This window comes from Plectropomus leopardus, chromosome 21, assembly GCF_026936395.1.
Source record: "Plectropomus leopardus strain MGB_pleo_1.0 chromosome 21, ASM2693639v1, whole genome shotgun sequence".
Classification (NCBI taxonomy): domain Eukaryota; kingdom Metazoa; phylum Chordata; class Actinopteri; order Perciformes; family Serranidae; genus Plectropomus; species Plectropomus leopardus.
Window position 1 is genome coordinate 10,311,999 of NC_142196.1, and position 24,723 is coordinate 10,336,721.

The 24,723-nt window shown below is 39.1% G+C and overlaps 1 long non-coding RNA gene across 2 annotated transcripts in view; it reads left to right on the forward strand.

Annotated features, from left to right (window-relative positions):
• The window catches only part of LOC121960446 (uncharacterized), a 112,518-nt gene that overhangs the window by 9,621 nt on the left and 78,174 nt on the right, over positions 1-24,723 (forward strand). For both annotated transcript variants that reach the window (XR_006106983.2, XR_015775380.1), the window contains exon 2: positions 2,790-2,893. This is a non-coding gene — a long non-coding RNA (uncharacterized LOC121960446). The remainder of the gene's footprint in view (positions 1-2,789; positions 2,894-24,723) is intronic.

Consider the following 24,723-nt stretch of genomic DNA (forward strand, 5'->3'; position numbering starts at 1 on the left):
AAATTGGACTCGCCGTTGTTTTGGTTACTCCATGGACGACTCGCACATTTGTTTCTATTTCCTGTCTTTGGCCTGTTTCTTTTATTGGCGCTGATGTACAAGTCAGGGGCTATAGGGTGTGAGGTGAAACCTGGAGCTGTGATCAGAGGCTGATGGAAGTCTGAGGTTATCTTTGTGTGTCAGTGATGCATAAAAGCACATGGAGTTTCTGTGTGCCAACTTGGTCCAGGATCTGGGGATCTACATTGGCGGTGTCAGTTGCAATGAATTTTGCTTCAATTTTGCTTTTGAGTGTCACCCATTAACCGGTAACTAACTGGTTAATGGAAAAAAAAAAGAAAAAATAGCCTACAAGAGGACTTTCCTTTAGTCTGGCACTCCGTTGCGTCAGTGAGCTTTAGCAATACATTTCAAAGTGCTAGCCATTTAGAGGTAGTGAAAGTGAATTTTTTTTGTGTTGTAAATGTCTTGAGTTTAAATTTATTTTTTGTTAACTTTGCTGATAGCAAGCCAGCTGTTAACTAAAATAACAGTGAGATTCTCTGTCCAGTTGCATTGTTTTTTCAGTATCTTAGGTAAGCAAATATACAAGGTGTAATGATGGTCAACTTACATACAAGGAAAAGATCCTTTAAGTTTACGTGATCACTAGAAAAAATGCCTAGATTAGACAATGCGCTTCTCCTTATCATTCACTTTGACACATATAATTATGGAAAACGATACAGAAGATTTTATGAATATAAAGAAAATGGTCCTGATATTAAGCCAGTCATTTTTTAAAATATGACCACAATAAAAACCTCAAACATCTTGTAATATTGAAACAACACCAGTCCTTGAAAATATCCAACATAAATTAACCAGCCCAAATTGTTTAAATAATGCAAAAGTCTCATAAGTTTGACTTTTGTGATTTCATGCTCACATTGCAACCGTACACCACAATTAAAGCTAATTTTCACTTTTTAAACACGCTTATCATTTCCTCCACATAATAATTATATGACCCACTGGCCCGGGGGCTTCAGTGTTGCTACAAAGTCAGTAAAAAAATCTTGTAAAAGTCATTGCAAATTGGAAATTGACTAGATGCCAGGACAGTAAGTTGAAGATTGGTGGGGGGAGTTAGGAGGGAAAAAAATGTCTTTGAACTAGTTTTTGCTTGCAGAAAATATCGCTTCTGGGTTGATATTCTTTCTGAAGTGTTTCATGGCAATGAGAATTAAGAAATAAAGCGCAGCGCCAAATGATTCAGTGAAAAGATGGCACACACCCACAGGTATTCTGTTCACATGACATCACCCTGTATAAAATTGACAACTTCATGTTTTTTTTTTTAACTAGGTGGGCTCTCTGAGTTCATAAAAGTCTCTTTGCAAGAGAGACCATGGCAGGAGGGCATTGTTACACACAATAAAAGTTGATGTACAATATAAGCAAGTGCAATGTTCATGTGAGGCAAAATTAAGGTTTTACTTTATTTATGTGGTGTTAAAATGCTTTGAGTGGTCGGTGCTTTTGTGATTCAGTTCTTCCTTTGTTGTGACGCACATGAGAACCATTGCTCTATCTGTCTCTACCTCTCCCTTCATTCTTTAGAAGAACATGTCTTCTGACCTTGACATGTGCAGGCTGGCTGCATGTTTCCCTCCCAGTGCACTCTCATCTCAACTCTTGAACTGGAAACTTTGCTCCTGTCATCCCTCCCTCTCCCTCTCCCTCCTTCAGGATCACTCCGCTCCCTTAGCTTACACACAAAGCACACATGAACTACAATACCTGGGAGGATAAATGCTCAGTTAAATTGAATAAACATAATCCAGACATGCTCCATTCCAGTCTGTCTGTCATGGACAAGTCGTGCGGTGATCCCTGATTCCATCGGTGAAGACGCAGCACAAACAAATGCAAAGATTAGATGTCAGCTGAGAGGCCAGTGTTAGATAAAGGATTATGCACAGCTCTTGTGATTAACATGATTTTAATCAAGCATCTGATAATCAGTAATTTTACTGAACCGCTTTCATTGCTTCCTTTGTTATCGTTTGATGTACATTCACACAAGTGTTTCCTCTTTATACAGTTCTGTTTACTCCTGAGTGTGTTTTGGGAAGGGGAATATTGAAATTCTGCCCCTTTTTTTCCCACCTCTATTCCCCCCCGCGCCCCAATGTCCTCTCATGTTAAAACAAAGCGTCTGCCTGTCTATCATCTAACCATAGGCTCTGGGTGGGGCAGGATTTCAGTCTTTTGAAGTGAACTTGTCATAGGAAATCTTCATCAGCGGGGCTCTGTACAATCACAGGCTCAAGATTAATTGTTTGTGGTGCACCACTTCAAAGATTTTTAAGACGGCGCATTACAGGATGAACTTTTGCAAGGCCTGTCCTCACCTATACACACACCTGCACATGCACGCACCTTGCACTATATGTTCACATTCCTGCGTGGCTATAAAAACATGCTCGGATGCTTACACACACCCATTCTTGATCTCATAAATCATCGAATACATAAACATAATTGTGTGTTTACATTAAAAAAATATATATTTAGTTGCACACAGATGTATAAAATGACAGTTTAAATGTGTATTGACAAGTAACACCCCCACTCCCCTTTCAAATACACATCCACACAAGCATGCAGGACTCCAAACAGACTGCAGTAACACAACATTAAGCGGTTTTCTCTTCTCTGTTATCTCCAGCTTCCTTTTTGCCCTTTGGTTAAACATTCTCTTGGCATGCATGATCTCATTTAACTTTGATTTCCTCTTTTTCCAGGACGGCATCCTCGGTGGTTCCAATTTCCAGCCCATTCCCCAATTTTCAACCCCAATGACAGACAACACACGCTTGAATGGCTGTTCAGCTAAAGAAGGGAATTGGTAAGTGATGATTTTGAATGCTGTTTAAGATAAAGAAAAAAAAGAAGAGTTTGCAGCAGATAAGGATTTTCCCGGGTAGCGAGCAGGAAGCTCACAGATGCTGGTTTCGATGTGCCGTCGCAGTAGCTGCATACCACGTGTGTGATTTATGTTATTGAGCTTTAGGAAACACTGCTGTAGACTACTGTTAGTTAGACAGAAATGACAAACTGTTTTTACTTCAGTGGAAGTTTAGTTGAAGACAGTTGGTCAGTCTGTATGTGTTTTACAAACAGTTTATGTTGATATTTCACACTAAAAACAAATAAAAAAATCACATACATATTTTTTTTTACCAATGGAAAAGTAATACATTTTTTATTTTTAAAAAATCATTATTTTAATTTTATACATATGTACAACACTTTAAAATTGAAAAAAAGCTTTTTGGCATTATTTGTTTCCTAAAATAATTACTATTATATGATCAGATGGTTTGTGAAGTCTGTAAATTATCATTTTTTTTATGAAATGTGTAAAAAGTCAGAAAAACAAGTGTTCAGGAAAACAGTTGTTTCTGAATCATGTTGACTGATTCAAACTGTGACAACATAATAGTTTGACAGGGCTGTAAATAAATTTTCAAGTCATGTTGTAATATTTACTTTAACAAATTACGGTTTTGCAAGAATAATTTTGATCGCAACACATTACCCCAGTTTTGTTTTTTTCTCTTTTTTTCATCAAAGGAACAGTGCTGTTTCTAAATAACATTTGTAGCTATTTCCCTTTTACTTTTAACAATATTAAAATAAAAATATCTAATTTTCTTTCAAAAATAAAACAACTCACCTCTGCCTTAAATGTAGAAAATTACAAACACAATTTTTTTAGTGTCATTATATATAATCCTATGTGTGTTGATGGCGCCCGACACAATCACAATATTTACTTAATTTGTTCCTGATTAACCCCTCGAGTGTGGAGAATGTGTCCAGCATGAAGGACTTTTTTGTTTGGTTGAAAAGAGCCGCTCATTGTCGAGCTTTAAGTGGTTTGTGTAATCCCCTATAACCAATACCATGAAGCCAAAGGATTCTGAAAATCTGTTTTCAGCACATTTTGAGTAGGAGCGAACCTGGGAATTCTCTCCCTCTCTCTCTCTCTCTTGCTCTCCCCAACTCTGTCATGAAACAGAGCTCCCCATTTCCATATCAATCGGATTAGTTCCAAGACCAGGGAAGTAGGAGTAATGTAAGTAACCGTACAAATTTAAATATAGGACATCAAAAACATTGTTAGGCATTCATTTATTTTTGAAGCAGCCCCGGCTCTTCGTGTCTCTCTGTGAAGATGAGATGAAAATGCATTCCTGTGATTTTTATTTTCATTTTATTTTGAAAAGGTGCTGAACACGGCAGTATTTAAACATTGCATGTGCGCCGCAGCGTCCCGCTGTTCTTGTGTGCTTAACCCCGTTTTTTAAATGAATGTGTCACATCAAGCAATACACTTGTTCAAAATGCAACATCAGAACAACAGCAACATAAGGTGGGCAGCGTTCACACAGGCTGATTGTTTTTGAACGTTTCTGCAGAAGCGGAGCGTAAAATGGTGGACTCCTGGTTTCCTGTGGCATTGATGCCAGCTGGCAGCGCACAGTCATGGTTTAACATACAATTCAGAATGCATTGGTACATATATATTTTCACATTTACATGGTTTTTGACTTTGGTGTAAAGAGGAAAAAATGAAATGTGCAAAACTTTTCCCTTTAAATTAAAGGTCTCTTTGTTTTTCATTGGTCACTGCCGTAAATAATTATTTTCAAGCCAAAAAATTACTTCACATACAATGGGATTGTCTCAAAAGGGGGTGCTTGATCAAAAACTTACCTTTTGGAGTAAATTGTGATGTTTAAAATTGTCTTCCATAATTTCAAATCTTCATGACCTGTGAGAATTTGTTGAAATAAATTCTGCAAATCTACAAAGTAATAGGACTAAGTGTTGGAGATATTTTATTATATCAAATATTGTGTATCTTATATTTGAAAAAATATGGCAAAATAAGGAGGAACAATTTAGACTAACAAATTGTCAAATTACCTGTTCACCACAATAAAATATTATGATTTTAAGAATCAGGGAACATTTGTTTAGAGAATTTAAGCATTTTACAGAGACAGTGAGATCCGTGTATGTCTCCATGTATTTACGTGTGTGTGTGTGTGTGTGTGTGTGTGTGTGTGTGTGTGTGTGTGTGTGTGTGTGTGTGTGTGTGTGCGCGTGCATGTGTGAGTCACAAAGAGATTATTCAGCAGTCTGTGACTTGCTGACTGATCCGACTGGCCAGTAGCTCCCCGTCCGGATGAAGAGATGGATAGACCGATGCCTGCCTGTGCTTCCTCAGCCCTTTATGACTTAGCCCGTCTGTCTGTAATTGAAAAACTAGCTCGGCTGTTTTGTCTTGGGATTTGTCCCTTTATAATGCAGCTTCAAAACAGGAAAACCAATAGTGGGAATAGACCCCCGAATGTAATTAATTTCGTGGGGGCGGGGGGTAAAGGGGGGGTTGGTGGTGGTTGTGGTGGTGGAGGGGGGGGGGACTATTATTGCAGGAGGAAGAATTCTAATCAGTTGCAGATTCCTTCCTGTTTGGTTAGCGTGACCGTGGCCAATTACCAGTGAACTCTGTGTTACAGTTTCACTTCCTGTGCTACCCAAAGAATGGACCGAGGCCGGCGCTGCAAACAGAGCCTGGCAGGACGGAGGAAGAATAGGAGAGAGAGAAGCGATAGAGTGAGAAAGACAAAACAAGACACATGAAGATGAGACTGTAGGAAAGTAAACAGAGCGGAGGAAGGGGAAGAGAAAAAAAAGCAGATAAAGGGGAAGGGGGGAAATCTCTAGCCAGATCTGAGGTGCACAGACATGAAGGCACATACGTCCTTTATCCACCTAATATAGAACATGACATGTGGTTTACAAAGGAAATGAAAAGGATTTTGGAGCTGACTTCTCTCGCTTCTCTCAGGTAAAGCCTGAAACTGCAGAGCAACCGACCAAACTCAAGTCACAAATGCAATAACACATAACTCAATCATTGCTGCGATGTTATCGAAAGACACAATTTGGCATCGCTGTTTTCCCCTAAATCGAATTAAACCACTGGACTAAACAACTGAATGACAATTTCAACAGGGTACCTGAATTTGCATAAAGTCTCCTTTTTCTTTCAGCATGTAGACGTAACTCAATATGCCATGGTACTTCCTGGGAAATTCTCCATGCTTATTAAGCCAGATACTGCTTTTTGCTAAAGGCTCTCCAAGCCAGTAGTTTACACCATATTACAACAACATGCTCGAAACGCCAATCATGCTATTTTCTTCTGATGTTTTCTTATTTCTACGTCAAAAAAGAAATCTGCAAAAAAAGGAGATATGATGAGACAAAGTTGCCACCACCACAATGATTTCCATTGACAATCAATTACAACCTGACCTGCCAAAATGGTTCCCTTTGGCTCCTCAATTCTCTCTTCTTTCACTCTTTTTTTGCTCCTCCAGAGGGGTCTATTCCCACAGTTTCCCCCTTGTAATAGTTTTTTGGCGTATTACTCTCCACCCCAGAGGTCTCCCATAATTCACTTTTGATATCATTGTTTAGTTTGTAGAATTAGAGGAGGGGTGCACACTGGGAACAGGCAGTCAGAATTGGCAGTGTGACATGAATTCATTCATTTTGGTGTGATAGGCGCCATTATTGCAGCTGTGAATCGTGGTGTTTTGGATCAAGGGAAGTTGCAGGAGCAGTAGTGAGACATGATTTTATTTACTGAAACTTTAGTGATGACATGGGATAGTTTAGCTACAGTACATAAAGAAAGAAATATTTACTTTTTTTTCCCTGGTTGTTTGTATATTGTTTGTTATTTTGTCCTCATCTTTTTATATGAGAGAAATGTAAAATAATCATCAATCAGTAATGGGTGAACATACAAGCGCAACAGTACACCAAGTATCATCATATGCCCCTCACCCTTTCCCTCCACCCCCAATTTAAAAAAAATCAAAAACAACAGCAAACAACAGAAAATACCCAAAATCAGCGATAAAGTTGTAAGTAACATGCCCTTAATTCATGATGTACCTGCATCCATAATGGCTCAAGGCCAGAACTTGTCCAATATTGAACACCTTCTCAAGTTTTCCAAACAAGACAATAATAGAAATCAAAGGTCTCGAAAAAATCACCAGTCATTTTTTTTTTTAGAGTTAATCTCTCTAAAGGTAAAAATTGTAGAGATGCACAGATTAATCTGATGCATAATGGTATTGGCTGATATTCGCCTTCTTGACTGCCGTTGACCTATCAGCAAATAAGATGACTGTTTCCACTGATAATGCTACATGGTCAGCAACAAATCAGTGTAAGGAAATAGTTAATGTCAATTGCATTATGATGCGTTCAAGCTCTATTCAGTAAAAATGATTATTGGGAAAAGAATATAATGATCTTTGGACGTGTTCAATGTAATCTTGGAAAATGTAATTTTTGTTGAGAAACTACATAAATACAGCTGCTGAAGGAGACATTTGTTGTTTTCACAGCAATATAAAACAGATTCTCAAGAGAAAAAATGTCATATATAATTTATAGTAAAGTAGGCTTTTGCAGTTATTTAAAAAAATGTTTTTCATGTAGAAGAATGTTATTCTAAAGGTAATTTGAATTTTTGCTAATTTAAAGGTGTGACTCAGTTCAGTTATTTTTTTAAATGAGCATTGCTTTGTTTCCCTCCCACAAAAGGGAAAAAAAAGGTTGGTATTGGCTATGGGCCAAAATGTTATTTTAAACTGTGGTATTGATATAAGCTTAGAATTTCAAAATCAGTGCATCCCTAAAAAAATGTGATATTTGGTCCAAGAAGAGCTTAAAAGTTGGAGGAGATTTGTATGCATTTGTGTAAACATTTCTGTAATTTTTTTTTAGCTAAATAAGTGTTCTTTTATACAGAACACACTGATATAGTTACAGAATACATTGCTATAGTGTTCAGTAGTTACAGCGATGACACTGTTGATAGATGAAATAAATACTTTGAGTGATAAAAATATATGAATACTGGAAGCCACAAATTCCTTTTCTCTGTTAAAATTCGGGAAATCTGTTTTTTATTACCAAACACATGACATGACATTTATTACCATTTTCCAGCACAGTTGAAAACATCTCAAGGGGACCAAATACTGTAGCAGTTACAAGTGGCATAAACTGCTTAGAAGATGTTCGAGGGATGATGCACATAACTGGCAATATGAATGTGAATTCCCCGGGAAGCCTATTTTGCACACACACACACAGTGAACAACATGAGAAATGGGCGACGAGCCACACTATTCAGTGTGAACTGGAGGGTCCAAGTCGCTAAACTAATCCTAGTACCACACGATCCCCACTCCCAGCCCGTCTTTTGCTGCAGCTGCCTGGAATCATTTCACAAACACAAGGTATTCCTGGAAGAATTGATTCTGTTAGATAGTGCATTGATCACACACATCGCCTGCAGACAGAAGATGGCTTTACAAGCAATAAGACGGGAGACAATTATATTATTTTAGTGAAATAAGACAGAGTACAAGCAGCGAGTGCCAATAGCCCAGGCAGGATGGGGAGGGGGGAGGCACAGGCGGCCCCCTCTGTGCTGTGGCTGCCGCGGTGTGTTTGTGCTCCATCCTCAAGTGGCACAGTAATCCACTAAACTTTCCTCCACCCGCTTCTCTCAATGCAATCAGGATGCGAAGGCTCACCAGTGATTGCGTTCATTTGTAAAAGCATCCAAGCCAAAATTGAACCCCAAGGCTGATAAACTATAAAGATGCTGATCAGATCGCGGCTAAGGAGTCCACACTTGAGGGCACAAGGTGTCAGGGCTGGAGCCAAAAGAGCAATGACTCTGTATACCTCACTCGGAGCCAGGCGGCTGCCCCGGAATACAAACAAGAGGGGAGAAAACACATAAAAACGACAACAAACTGCACTCGGATTTTTCATCCCCCAGCGTCTTTCAGAGGAAGGTATTATCTGTTCAGCAGATTAGCCGTTTCTCAGATTTTTTTTTCTTGTCCGACTCCATTGGTAAATTGGGTGCATTTATTGAGCTTTAGCAAATGCATTGTGTGTTATTGATGAGCTTGGTGTGAATTTCATAATGCATCTCAAGAAAAGTAGAAGCCCAAAAGAGATACTGTTCAAGGAAGTGATATGTTTTCAACCTTGCAACAGAACATTATAAGCGATTTATCAGAATGAAAACAATACATAACTCTGCAGAGTCCAATCTGTTTTGTTTTTATTGCACTCTTCACAGTACTGCACTTTAAGAGTCACGGCAACTTTTCGTCTGCTTTACAGTTATTTCTCACAGCTACTGCGCTGTCTCGCACTAAATGAACAGCGTCATTACTTTAAACACACATATCTGCCTCCGCTAAAGCACAAAGATTGAGGACAGACAGACAGAGAGAAAGAAAGGGAGGATCTGAGGATGTTTTTTCCTCTCCATCCTCGTGGCCCCAGTGCGTTAAATGTCAAAGAGCAGTCAGCGGGAGAGACTGATTCCAGGAGGCGATGTGAATGGGACGATTGAAGACCCGCTTTGATTGACAGCTCTTCCTCTCTTGCTCTGCCCTGAGGGTGATTGACAATGTGGTTCATCTCACATTTTGTGACTGAGCTAATCCAGTAAATTCCTACCAGACGCAGCACAACTCAGCAGAGACCTGCCGTTCCTTTCCCAGGTGGAGTTTTTATTTTATCTCTTCCACCCCAAAATAAATATGTTTTTCCATCTGTGGCACTGAAAACAAACTGAGGGGGGGACTATAATTAAGTGTAAGTACATAATTAAGCGAGTTTAGAAAAGTGCTAGTTTTCCATGAATTAAAATGTAGACTAATTACATGTGGGAATTAGCCTGCTGTTGTGCTAGTGATTAATATTGTCATAGGTTACTATCTCAATATGCTGCCAGTTGGAAATGGGATCACCTTACTGGAACGATTGATCTCTTGCCAAGTTCAATAATTAATTGACTCAACAATCACTGACACACAACTATCTCACACGTTGTCTCACATGCCCACAAGGTGCGCCGCTCGTCCTCTCGACCTTGCACCTGTATTTTGATGTTTGCAGGTTCCCAGAAACGGCTTCCGCTGCACCGCAGCTGGCTTTTCAAAGAGGGCCGAAGACACAAGAGCAGAAAAAATACTAATAATACGAGACAGAATTAACTCACAAGACCTTCACCTCTGTTTTAGGGCGTGTAAGCGTGATCACAGTAGCGGCCGAGTGGTTACTGCAGTGCACTTTTTTGTTAGCTGTGACCTACATTACCACAGCCGCCCAATAACAAGCGGAATGTGAGGAATATCTGACGCTTTCATTAATCATCATTCCTAAATGATCACTCTGTGAGGGTATGCTTTAAGCGTGATTAATTGCAGAGTGAGCCTAATCAAGCAATGAATTACCTGCCTAACCTTTTGCAGGAGGTTGGTGTTAACCTCAAGTCAAAGCAGTGAAACCCAGTGTGGTTAACTGTGTCAGGGAACATTAACAAGAGACAATAATGAGAATCAGTTAAGAGCCCACACTTAAAAAAAGAACACCCATTTTAGTGATCTAAGACTTTAAACAAGTAAAAACCACCTGAAAGAAATTTTACCCCAGTCAGTGGTTAAATGTAGCTGAGGACATTTACTTAAGTGCCGCTCTAGCGTACAATTTTGAGGAACTCAAAGAAACTTTTTTATGAGTATTTCATTTTACTTTCATCTTGGAGGCAAATATTCTACTTTTACTCCACAACATGTATTTAAGTTACTTTACATATTCTGATTATTGATACTAAATGTATTCAACCAATAAATTAATAATAATAATAATTAAAATTAGCTGCACCTCCACAAGCTTCAACATTAAAGTGGTGGATGAAGTATGCAGTTCCTTTACATAAACAAAAGAACTAATACCACAGTATGAAAATACTCTGTCCAAAGTAAATGCATGTAACATTAGTAAAAAAAAAAAGTATGTCAGTATAAGCAGGGAATTGTACTTAAAGTGTGAAAAGTAATGCAGAAAAATCACAACAAGTGAAAACAAAACAAAACAAATCAACAAAACAAAAAGACCTCAAAACCTCAGACCATGTTTCCAAGATTCAATTAAAAAATGTTCATCAAAATAATTTGCAAGTAATTGCCTGTTGGGTGGTTAATTGATTAATCAGCTAATCACTTCAGCTGTGCTTGTTTAAACTGGTAAATATAAAACAACATCACATTCCATAAACTCTCTCATGTTTTTATGCAAAAATCTTGCAAAGGTGACAAAAGTTTTAAGATAAATATATTAAATTAAAAAGTACAATATTTCCCTCTGAAAAGTAGCAAAAATCTATAGTGACATGAAATGAAAATACTTATGTAAAATACAAGTACCTCAAATTTTTACTTAAGAACAGTAGAGTGAATATACTTCATTACATTTCATGACTGGATGTATTATATACATTCATATTTTTCTGAAAAGGACCAAATTCTGCATAAGGAGTACATTTCCTTGCAAAACTTTAAGTATATTTTAATGCTAACACTTTTGTACTTTTACTTAAGTAAATATTTTAATGCAGCAGTCAGACTTGTAATAGAGTAATTATGCATTGTGGTGTTAGTACTTTTACTTTTGTAGATCTTCCTTCACCACTGCTCTCAATACATGAAGCAGAGAACACATAACATGCGCTCACTGCTTGCATCAAGCGTTAGTATTTGTCAGTGCTTGAAGATACAACATGTTTTGAATATATTAAACACAATCCAGGCTTTGTTTCTTGAGTGCACATGCTGCTTTCCTAACCTCTCTGTGTTGAGAAAGTTCCTTGATTTATGAAATCTTTAAACCAGCTGCAAAGCACGGCACATAAGTTGAGAAAATAGTTTTTTTTTTGCTGCAGTGTTGTTTGTTTTAACTCATTCTTTGAAATGATTGAGTACAGCATTGTAATTAAGAATTCTCCACTTTCACACACTTGGCTGCTGTGCTGTGTCTAAGCAGAGCCCAGAAGACAATACCCCAGTGTGTGCAGATCAGATGTTTACCTTATAAGTGGGATGAAAGTCTCGCCAACTAGTTGTGACAATGGCAAAGTGAGATAATAGCCCACCGAGATGATTTGAGAATGACTTGTACAAGCATCAAACTTGCACGGGGCATTGCACACTCTAAATGGTATGCTTTTGAAGTCGGAGAAACAGAGGGGCGTGGCAGACTTTGTCTGGTCCACCTCACTGTGTTGCATTATTGTGCTGCCGTTTACGAATAATCTTATATTGTGTGTTTATTTTATATTCATGACATTCAAACACACAAAAAATGTGTCCGGATCCTTGAAAAGAGAGAATAAATATTAAAACATACCCCCGTCATTTGACTTGTGCTTCAGAGCCAATACTCATTAGAGGCAAATATTTTGTTCACATACACAAATGAGCCCTTATAATTGCACGACTTTATGCACAATTCAAATTCAAATCATTCCTTCTTGACACAGCCAATACATCTGTCATGCGGCTCCTCGTTTTTTTGTTGAATAATTAAAAAAAGAAATAGAGAAACATACTAATGAGAGAACCTTACTTGAGGGCTTTGCCGCTCCACTGACTATCATATTAATGTATTCCTGTGTGAATTAAACGCATCATCAAACACCTAAGTTCCCTCCATATTTTCCTCTGAAGACGAGGGCTGGACACCGGTGTCTACCTTGCCCTCTGCAAAAATGAAGGGCATTCTTCATTATTACACCTCTTGTGATTACTTGTTAATAGCCATGTACTAAAGGTCCCCCCTTCTAAATTGACAAAAACATTGGGAATTCGACTTTTTATGAGAATGACATTGTTTCGGTCAATGATTAAGTCATTAAGATATGTTAAGGTGAATTTAAAGTGATATGTAGATTTATTGCACCCTGCTGGCTTTGTTGTTCTGTGGTATTTAGCTCTGTGAAAACTTATATTTTTTCATGTTATTTAAATGACAAAATTTGTAGGATTTTCTTGTGAGCGCCAGGCGTCAACAATCGGATTTCTCCTCCTTTCTTCTGCCTGAAGCTCTTATGACTGCCAGTGTAATCTGTGTCTGACCTTTCTCCACCTCCTTAAACCTCTCTCTGTTCCTCCTCCCTTCCATCTACCCATTCATCCCCGTCTTCCCCTCGACTCAGTGCAGATTGACAGTCATCAGAGCTCCTTTCTCTCAGTGGCTGACAGCTTGAACCGGCTCATTAAGGCAAATTGGGAATGGGAGACTAAACTGAGCATGCAGAGTTATTTCAGACGCCGCTTTGTGACAGAGCAAACATGTCAGCTCATGCTCCATATAATGGCTTGTCCGGGGGTTGAAGAAATATGTTAGATTTAATTATCATAATAGACCATTAGTGCTTGAATGGGTGAGGTTTTGCAGAGTCTACCACAAGACTTTGGAGATAAGTTTATGGTTTTTATAATTTAGAATAATAAGAGGAAAATCAGGTTCTTACACAGGCGCCAAACAAAGGCGCAGAAAGTACAAAGCATCGGCAGTTAAGGTGGGACTGAAATGTTAGTTTGAATATTTTGAATAGATTTGCCCATAGCTGTTAGAGAGCAAAGCAGGCAATGTGTGATTGATCACGTCCCACAGGGGCGACAGCCAGCATGCCATTTATACACAACAAACGGTGTTGGCTACACTAAACTAAGCTCACACAACCTATGCAGATTGCACAGTCTTTCATTTTCACATGTGCATGCTAAACCTGGCTGATAAACGATTTGCCTAGCAGCACTTCCGTCCATATTTTATCACGGCAGACAATGCTCGGTGGCGTTGCCAGACTTGGTGTATATCCAGTATTCAGGCAAAAAAGCTTTTCCTCAACCCCTCAACAGCTTGGCTCCCATAATTAACTTCCACAGGACTGATGGGGGCCTCAGTCAGAGGCTACAGGAATAGAATAAAAGTATAAAAATGGTTGAAGAAGACATGTTCAGAGCCATAACACACACTAACATACAAAGATTATGTTTGACAGCGAGAGGTTTTGGGTCAGTCATGCTTGAAACTTATTCATTGTTGCGCAGATAACCTCCGTCATACGGCGAGCTCCTGTTGAGGGCAGAAATGGCTGAAAGGATTAATGAATGTTTATACTTAACGCTGTGCAGTCGCTGAACACGCCGAAAACCTTTAAGCCGTGGCACGCCGGCAACATTTTAAGCCAGTGTTCTGAATATGGCAATTTTTGCCAAGAAATCTGAGCGGGGTAGAATGTTAACTGTTTTATCCAGAGGCAATAGTGTGTAAATCTGGAGCTCTATTTTCACTTAATAATAACTGCCTTTTTTTTTTTTAAGAGGAGTGCATCCAAAAGTGTCAGATGAAGTAAACAAATGTTTGTGTCACAGCCCTAAATACCTATTTTTTATGTGGAATTTTAAAAAATGTTTTACCCATCTTATTGAAGGTTTCTTTAGGAGCTTTAAAACATGTTTTCTTTTACTCAGAAAACAATGCAACTCAATACAAGTCATTTAAATAGCTACAACTTTTTCACTGACATAAACACAATGTGAAAAAGGTAGAATAAAAAAGAAGAAAAATGCAGATGTAATACAGGTATTAATAGAACCAACAAGTGAAAATAAAGTCACACAGTTTTTATATATGCTCCTGCATGCATTCACACGCATTGATAGGCAGTTGGCTGACCTGTTCCTTGTTTGCGCACACACTCATACACACACATATGCATAAACAGACATCAGAGCATATTGCTCATCCTCTGCTCTTCCTCAGTCTAACCTTAACCAGACAGATTGACTTCTGGAGGCCCCGGGTGACTCCTCGACTCCCTCTGATTGGCCAGATCGTGCGCATGCTTTTCGTTAAAAAGGGATCATTAATAGCCCGCGTACGACCTCTGACCATCCCTTTAAATCATTAGCTGGCCGACTGATGGTTTCTATTTACCGTCCCCATAGGAGATCTCAAAGAGGAGAGGAAGACTTGTTATTATGAGGATGTTGTGACACAGGAGTTGATCTGTCGTATTTAGTTAGTTCCTGGACCCTTTCAAGTTAAACAGAGTATAAATGATCAACTTTGATAAAATAATGACGTTTAAACTGTGGCGCTTCACTTCTGTTAGTATTTATAAGACAAAACTTAATGTTTTTATAGTAAAATAGATAACGATAAATTACACACACACACACACATATATTTAACACTTTTTAAAATGCATATTGAGGAATATTTGAAAGAAAGTCAAAAAGTAAAATAATAAATAAAAATTGCATTTTTAGTCAGCACACAGGCCTGCTTACACACAAGTGTCAGTGTGCTCATCCACACGTGTACCCATTTGTGTGTATGTGTTTATATGTATATATAAATGAGATATGAGGAGGGTAGCTCCCATTCAGTAACCTATCACTTAAATCTGGCCGTGGGGCACAAAGTCCATTTGTCACGTCACGCTTTCGTTATCGCGCTACTCTTCAGAGAAAACAAACAACAAAGCGCACAAAAGACCTCCAAAGAAAAACCGCTGCCTCATCCAATGAGAGGTTTGCATTAGATATGATGGGGAGAAGAGGAGAGCTGAGGCTTTGCAGAGGAGAGGAAGGAGGAGGGAGATGTGTGATTAAATGCGTGCGTGTTTGAGTGTCACTGTGTGTATGGCATGTGTTTGTGTGTATGGAGGTGTGTATGGGAGGTGTGTTAGGAGGATACCCGGAGCCTTGCCGTACCGTCCCGTGCCTAAATCATGTGTACAAGCTGTTTCCAATAAACTGTTAAATTTGATAAAGAGGTCTGGTATTATATTACAAAGCCCACAGGGCACTCGGACCGCTGCTATCATGAATACATTTTGCCTGATAATAATGCTGCGACTTCAATCGCTGCCACAGGAAAAACTGCTGCCCTCCTGGAAATCAAGTTGCGAGGCAGGGTGACACCTGTATAAATGGACAGGTGATGAGATTATAATATATTTATGCTTTCTGGGTCAGCGTTAAGGGACTTCTACAAGTGAGTGTGAGTAACACAAGGGACCGGAGGGCGCGAGTGGGCGTGCCACAGGGGGCAAATCCTCTCACCTCACAGAGAAGGCCTTTTATTCATGAGGGGAAGGCTGCAGAGATACACAGTGGCATTTGGTTATAAGCCATTGTATATACAGGAGGGCATGCATGATACTATACATCATGTCCAGTTAATTTAGAGGATTTACAGTTTAATAATTTTTTTTTTTGAAAAATGTTATGAATTCTGAATAAAAACAATATGATACTGTTGGTACTTGTTGATACACTATATGGCTAAAAATGTTATCGCGATAAAAATGTTCATATTAGCAGATATCTATAATTATCACATTCAAAAAGTCAAATCATTATTGATTCTTAAGTTTAAAGGTTGATTTTTGCTACAACTATTACTTTGTCTGGTCAATGGTGCATGGCAACTGACATTTAAGGAACATTACAGTCTTTTTGGTGGTTTTATATCTCTAAATATCATTATCATTTTATCCCCCTGTCCTATTTGATATTGACTGTATGAAGGACACTTAAAATCAATGGGTCAGAATGGACCCAGTTTGGGTCAATATTGGGTTAACTTTACCAGGTGTAAATGGGTTGGTTTAAACCTGCATTAGTGTTATTTTGGGGTTATTTGGTAAAACTAAAATAACGGCTATTTTGATCGGTGTTATACACAACAGCTTTTACCTGTTAAACTTGTTACAAGTGTCATGATGTGCATGCACAGGATACCTAACCCCAACACCCTGACCCAATATGGAAGAAATATTGACATGTGAGATTAAAAAGAGCTATTGAGGATGATAATGGTTTTCTATCATAACACATTTTATTTTGGGTAAATAACTTAACAGTAATATAAACAAATAAACACTACTTTAAAGCTGGATCAAAACAACCCATTGCCTTAGGTACAAGGTACAACAAACTCAGTATTGTTATGATGCTTTTTGTATGAGTATTAATGGTTAAACATGAGCTTGTTCTGCCCAACACTGATTCAGAATAATCATACTTTATATAGTTCAGTATAAATAAGGGCATATAACCCAATAGTAATCTAAGAAATAACACTACCAGTGGGTAAAAACTGGGTAAATTTCACCTAGTATTGCGCTGGTGCAAACTGGGACCCCAACTAGGTCAATATTTGACCCAGTGATTTTGTGTGTGTGTGTGTGTGTATTAAATTAAATGATTGAAGATATTAATAAATATAGGACATCAAACCTCTCAAAATTTTGAGCCACTTGGGAAAACATACACACACTGATGCCAAAACAAGGAAAAAAACTTGCTATCCCAGGATATAAGAATTCATTACTGTGTTAGCAGCAGTGTTACTTGGTATTCCTGGCTGCACAGGTCTGTCTCATATCTCTGGTGTCCATACAGTATCTAGGTAGCTAAGAAGGTAGGCAGGTGATGAATGTTCAGTAATTGTAAGAGTTGGGTGGTAAAAAGATTCAAATCCATGACAGTGAGAAATGGAAGAGAGCCCCGGGGGAAATTTCAGGCTGTGAGGAAGTGCATCCAACCTGTCTAAATAACAGATCACACCTCAACTTGGTCACTTGCTCAGAACGTGCTCTCTGATATTAGAAATGTGCCTTTATTGCAAATGAGTTTGGCTGTGCAGTCTAGTGCAGTAGCTTGTTTGTCTTATACAAGTATAAAGTAGTATCAACACTAGTACACACACAACAAATCATGCACGATTAAAGTTTCAGTTAGTAAATTGTGAAAATTCGAATTAAGAAGAAACATGACTGAACAGCAGTGTCTCTTTCCAGAAATCATGACCTGGTTACTCAAGCAGTTTTATATAGGAGCTATTTTGTTTCAACTAAAGTACACCCTACAATAGCAACATTAATGTTCTAACTAGTTCGATACTGCTAGCTCAGATGAGCTGAACATTACAGCTTAATTGAGGAGGACAACATTAATGTTTACATTTGTCACAACAGCAGTTTCTCTGCAAAAACAATGACCCAGTTGTTGTGAGCAGTTTTATATAGGAACTGAGCTACACCCACCAACTGTATCACCATGCATAGGGAAGCATGCATCCAATGCTAGCTCACCTAGCACTACAGAGATAGCTAACATTACAGCTCCATGAAGAGGATGCCACATGCTTCCTTCTGCACAGAGATACAGTTGGTGGGTGTAGTTTGGTAGTAGGAAAATAGTTCCTACATGAAACTTTTCACCACAACATCTGCAGATGATCTTAAGCAACCAGCTCATGATTTCTGGAAAATTACATCGCTGTTGAGTTTTTAAAAAAAAATTTTTTTTTTGGCATCGCAAGCCAAGTGCCTTCTAGTTCCATTATTTTCAAGAGAAGGCATCTTCACGGCCAATATTTCCAGCACTCAGCAACTCACATCAAAACAATCAAGACTGATAAATAGCACTACAGGTAAGAGGAAGAAGATATGTTTTTGATTATGGGGTGAATTTTTCCTTTAAGCTTTTAAGCCTTTAAGTACTGAACGTTTTTCTTTATCCATGTGACTACAACCCAAACTAAATAGTGGTCAAATAAAACTATAATCCCATTAATTTTTCAATCTCAACCAATTACCTGCACCATATTTAGACATCCCACTAGGCTCTAGACAAACACCCCACTCATTGACAGTGGATGTCAGATTTGGCCCGCACACCTCTGATTCTGACTGGAGATTTTTATGACTCATTGTAAAAGTCAAAATTAAATGCAACAAAGAATGGATTTTGTTTGGCACGGAGCTCAGTGAATAACAAGCTGGTTTTTATGACTTATCAGCATTGTTATCAAGGATTTTGTAAGACCAGTGTGTGATCCCTGTGCTGCTTTTTCATATATGCTTTTTTTTTCTCTTTTTCTTCAGAATACTTCTCTTGTGCAAGTCTTATTATCTGTCTGTCATTGTTTCATTCAGCCTCTGTTTGACACCTCACCACTTAACCAGTCATGAAGCTGAACATGCCTTATCCCATCCAACATGGAATGTCAAGTAGCAGTTTTGAAGCTAAACAATGTTGTCAGAGATCACTGACACACAATAATTGAAGCATCTCCTTTATCTAATCAGGAGCTAGTGAGCAGAAAAACAAGGAGCCGAGTAATTATTTAGCAGCTAAGCTTTTTCACATAGCTGGCATCTCTTTGTCTTTCCTGCTGGAGTACTATGCTATCTTAATATTGAGAAGAGACATAGAAAATGGGGAGAGCACTATGTCCATTCTAATGATGCAGGCGTGAACGTTTCCATTCCCCTCTTTGTCAGCTCTGCTACATTTGTGTTGAAGTAGTGCTAAGTTTGCACTAATTTTTTTATGTCTATTTTGCAACTGCTGGTAGTGTGTTTTGTTTTTGGCTTTGGACGGCAGTGGCATGTAGCTGCAAATCACTCCTTGGGACCTCTAGCTAGCTTTACGGTAAATAAGGACTGGTGTGACAGTGGCAATGTGAGGTGCTGTCCTGGTCCTGCAGCTGTAGTGCGGTGCTGCCTATGTTTGGGAGATTCGACCATGTTCTTGTTGATCACCATCTTGATGAGGTCAGGATATGTGCACAGTTAAATCATTCCACAACCAGACTATGGATTATTAGGACCATGGGGAAACATGGACGATTAAAAAGCAGCAGCCAACAATGTAAGAAGATATAAAAAAGGATTAAATTAGCATCATTCTGACACAAGGTGATTCAAAGTGCTTTAGAGGGGCATAGAGATTCATGAAAACAATACATTAAGAAAACACTTGAAGACAATCGAAAAAGCAAATGTAACCAAATAAGTAGTTGTAATTTAAAGTTAAAAAAAAAAAAAATATATATATATATATATATATATATATATATATATATATATATATATATATATATATATATATATATTAGAAAGCCATACTGATGTTTAAAGGAGCTTGTACCTTGTATCATTCTAGTAAATGATCGATTGATTCATAATTTACCCATCAAGAATGGGCAAACGAACATAAAAAGCTTATTTTATCAACAAGTGTCTATCACTAACTTTTACAGCATTTCAATCTCTCATTCAATGACTTTTCATAATGCTGTAGATGAAAAATGAAAGCTGATGATAAATACCTTCTGTGGTATGGCACTTCCAACAAAGTTTTATAACTTTATCATCAAGGATGCTGCCTTGGTTACAGTTACATTGCATAAATCATCAAGGATGCTTCCACAGAGCGGTGCCTGGGGGTATTTCCCAAAGCGTAAGGATAAAACTTTTTTTTTTAACTAATAATGAGGGAAGACTTCATCACTTAGTCACAGCGAAACTGCATAAGACATCAAATGACAGGATAGGGAAGTTTGATGCTAAAGGGTGATCACTGTTGTCAATACGGAGCTGCACACGTGGGCAACATCTTCCTCGGAAAGGACACAGATCTGCAAACATTATGAAATTGGAGAGACAGCGCAAAGACAAAAACCTACAAACCTAGTGTTGCCTCGAGCTGTTGTCGGCGTGCAACAACTTTACAATAAACTCACAATCTGAGTTTAACTCTGCGGTCAGACAGGCAAAATATAGTAAGAGAAAACATGAGGGGTCGTCTGCTTCGCTGGAAGTAAGGGCTCATAAAGAGCTGACCTTACCAAACAACAACAAATGATCACCCCGTCGACTTCCTCCTGAGTTAATCTGTAGAAATACAGACCGGACAACTGGTATTAGCGGGACAATCATCTGGCCCTCGCATTATTAATGACATAATTACTGCACAGAGACAGAATGAGGGAGAGAAAGGGGAAGACAGAAAGAAGTGAAAAAGGAAACAAAGAAAAACAGAGGGGAAAAAAGCTTGAACTGAGGCAGAGAGAGAAAGAAAAGAGATGGATTGACATTCCCTTCAGGGACTTCAAGAGAGGACATTTTCCCTCTATTTTGGTGGCTGGACCCTCCCTCATTCTTAATTGGAGTTCTCAGCTGTATCCCACCATCCCGTACTCTGGTGGCGCCCCCCAAGGTGCAGGGAATTACCGTGTCTGCCTCCCCTCCTCTATATTTAGGCCATTTAAGGTTGCATGGCTTTAAAAGGGAAAGTCAAAAGATGCCATTCTTCATGAATGTCTGAGGATATGAATAGGGTCGCCGCTCCTCTCCCTCCGTCCCCTCAGGAGTTCACCTTTTCAAATATAACGAATGCCTCAATTAAAATCCCTTTCAAACACCATGCTTATTTTTCGATAACAATCGTCCGCCGCTCCCCTTTAGTTCCCTCTACCTCTGCTCTCTCCCCTTCCTCTCTCTCTCTTTGAGAAAAGGGGACGTGGAGGGCAGCTGATGCTCCTGTGTAAGAAAGAAAAGACGGAGAAAATAAGATAAACTTAGTAAAGCAGTGGAGAAACAGCGAGGTAGAGAGAAAACAGACAGAAACAGCAAGGGAGGAGTGTATGTGTGTGTGAGGAAGAGAGAGAGAAAGGAGGTGTATAACGGAGGGATGGATACAGGGCCTAGAATGATGTGAGCCAGCAGATGGCAGGGTAAGAACAGTAATATGGCCAGTTTCACTCTGTCTGTCTGTAGCCAAACAGCAGGTCAGTAGGGAGTCCTCATCCTACACACACACACACACACACACATAAACACACACAGGCAGGAATCCTTTAAACTGGAAGCAATACGCAACTTTATACAAAAAGCAAATGCATGTACAGACATAAACTTTACCTAGAAATGCATTCAAATACACTCAGCCAGAAATGCACGTACAAGACCTTCGTGTGCCAAGAGACATAAGCATAATAACATGTTAACACACATTTGCAAGCATTCATTCACGTCTGGTAGAACTTCCTCACATTTCCTTTGTTTCCTTTGCAGTCATCTGTGTCTGCAAACATTTACCAAAGTGACAAATGCCATTTTTTCAACTCAACACATAAAGTTGATTTGTTCTCTTCTGCTGTCTGCTCCTGATAAATATGCTGAAATATTTCCACCGTCGTTCGCGCCGTGTTGTCGAAAAGGGTTGCGGGTGGCGTGCCTGATGCAAGTTAAAACTCTAATGGTTACAAGACAGTTTGTCGCCATTTGGGGCTCAAAGGGAAATGAAACTAATGCTGAATAATGCGTTCTTAGGCCGTCATTAGCATCGGAATAGTGAAATGCATTAGGGCTCTATGGAAGATGGCTGGCTTTAATAAAAGACCACTTAAAGATGGCAAACAACAGCAAACAAGTAAATCTAAAAAACGTGGGCCCCGCTCGTTCAGTTAAGACCCGTGGACATTATCAGCATCTGAACTGTATGGCAGCGGAGATTAACTGTCTGGTGTTGTTTAGCTTAGCTTCATCTTGGCTGCGTTCGATTAAGCTCTAGGGAGGAAACCAAAAGCAGACTTTTTCCATTCAGTAATATCGACTAATTAATAATTATGTCGATTCCTCCCTTTCCCAGCTTTTGGTTACATGCTGGTTTGCGGCCATGATCGCAGCCGTGACTTTTTTTTCGGTGATAACATGCACAACAGTTCTGTTTGCAGCGTATTAAAAACGTGTCTCTCTGCATGCAAATGAACACAACTAAATTAGGCTGGAATAAATGCTGGTTTACTGTACATGTTGCAAGCGGAGCACAGAGTATAAAAGTGGATCTGTTAGAAACTAACAAGCAGGCTTGTTTTGGAGTTCAGTGTGGTTTTCATGGAGAGCTCCAGCTGTTTCACATAGAGACACATCAAGAGGCTCAAAGCTATCTGTGCCTTTGCTAAGAGCCAATATATTTGAACATTCTCCCTCTCTGTCTATAAGTGTCTGTCTCTCACCCCCGCTATCTGCTTAAACTGGTCTCTCCTTCTCTCTCTCTCTTTGCCAGTCTAAACCAATAATGTATGATATCTTTATCTTGAGAGTCATGGTAATATCATATAGCACACAGACATCCCCACTTGCCTTTTGGGCTTTTCTGCCTTTGACTCTGAGCGGATAGTCATCGTCAAGAGCGTCTCCTGACAATTTCCAAAATGCGGTGTAATGGTTTGTTTATGATTATTTTCTGTAGAATTTGTCCCATTTTTTCTGACTGATGTTTATAGAAGAGTGCGCTGGCAAATTGGATGTTGCAAAATCCCTAGTGATCGTGTCCCTTACATATCCGCCACAACGCAAGTAAATAAATCTCTCAGACTCCAATAAAATATGTTATTTCTTCCCTATGAATCATACAACATGGTCCGGGCTTCATTTCGGACCATACAGGGTTGGCTGCAGGCTTTGAGATTTTTCAGAGCGAATTATAAGATATATAGAGGAGGACAGTGGTTGTTAAACTCTGTCAGGGAATTCTCAAACAGTTCCTCAAAAACAAAAATGATTTTGCTAACTGATTTAGAAACATAAATTCCACATTGTGCTGCCTGTATTATATATGAACTATACTGTATTTATTCTCTGCATTTAGGGCAGACTTTTCACAGTAGTTTTTTCACATATCTTCAGCATTATTTGATATTTTATTTTAACTCTTTCTTAATATTCCCAGAAATAGGATGTGCTTCAGTGGTTAACAAAAGAAATAATATTTTAAACAAAGTATTTCTTTCAAGCAGGGGATAAGCATCCACACCTGCGTTATCCGCTTGTGTGTTGTTTAAAATCCCCCCCTGTCTCTTCTATTTACCCACTTCAGAATCACTCACCCGTCTTCCCTACTGGTGTTTGGCCTAATATTATCCTCCTAAACCCAAACAGCAGTTTTCACCGCTGCTTTTCACCTTGTCGGGTCACAATGCAGCAGGCATGTTGAGGCAGACCTCTATTTAAAGATGGTGAAAATGTTTGGGTGGCTCAACCCTTTCAAATTAAATGGATGGCATCCCGGGGAGGCCTATCAAAAATGATTAAAAAGGGTGGAAGACAGCATGTGTGTGAAGTGTCAAGACGAGTCGGCACAGGCTAGCCGACCTGCACCGAGAGCCAGGAAGCTTATTAGCATTTCAGCGCATAGCAACCTGCCTAGCCCCGAGCACTGATCTTAACACGGTCTGTCCAAAACTGCACCGCTCTCTCTCTTTCTCTCTCTCTCTCTCTCTCTCTCTCCCATTCCTCTTTCTCCTCCTGCATGTGCAAAAAAACATTCATGTCAAGTTGGTGGTTCACTCAAGTCAGGGATGCTTCTGTGTTAATGTCAAATCGGAGCTGCAGCCTGACAGAGAGTGTTTGTATACAATACTCTGAGAAGTTTAATGCCGTCCAAATACTGCGTGGGGAATAGCAGAGGTGATACCAAGCTCTCAGTTATCAGATCATGGCATCAGATTGCAGTGTTGAAACACATTATATGGCTGTGGTTTGAAACTGTCTGAGGTGGAAATTGAATTTGACTCAGGCTCATTAAAACAGTAAAATTCCTGTCATGTTTGGACCCAGCAGAAATGTCCGTTTTTATAGCTCTGCTAGTGAAGCCAATATATTCCCAGGCAAATTTAAAGTGCCATCGCCAACTTACACCAAAGTTTCGACGTTCATTTAGAAGACCTTTTAACTTATGGCCATCTCTCTGACGCATAAAGTATGTTTAAGTTTCAGTTTGATCAAATACTGCAAGAGTATTTCAGTTAGAAAAAGACCAGTCAGGCGCTGCAGGCTAAAAACCACTATCTGGACAAAAAGTGGCACTCTCTTTCATTTTTAATCTCTGTCAT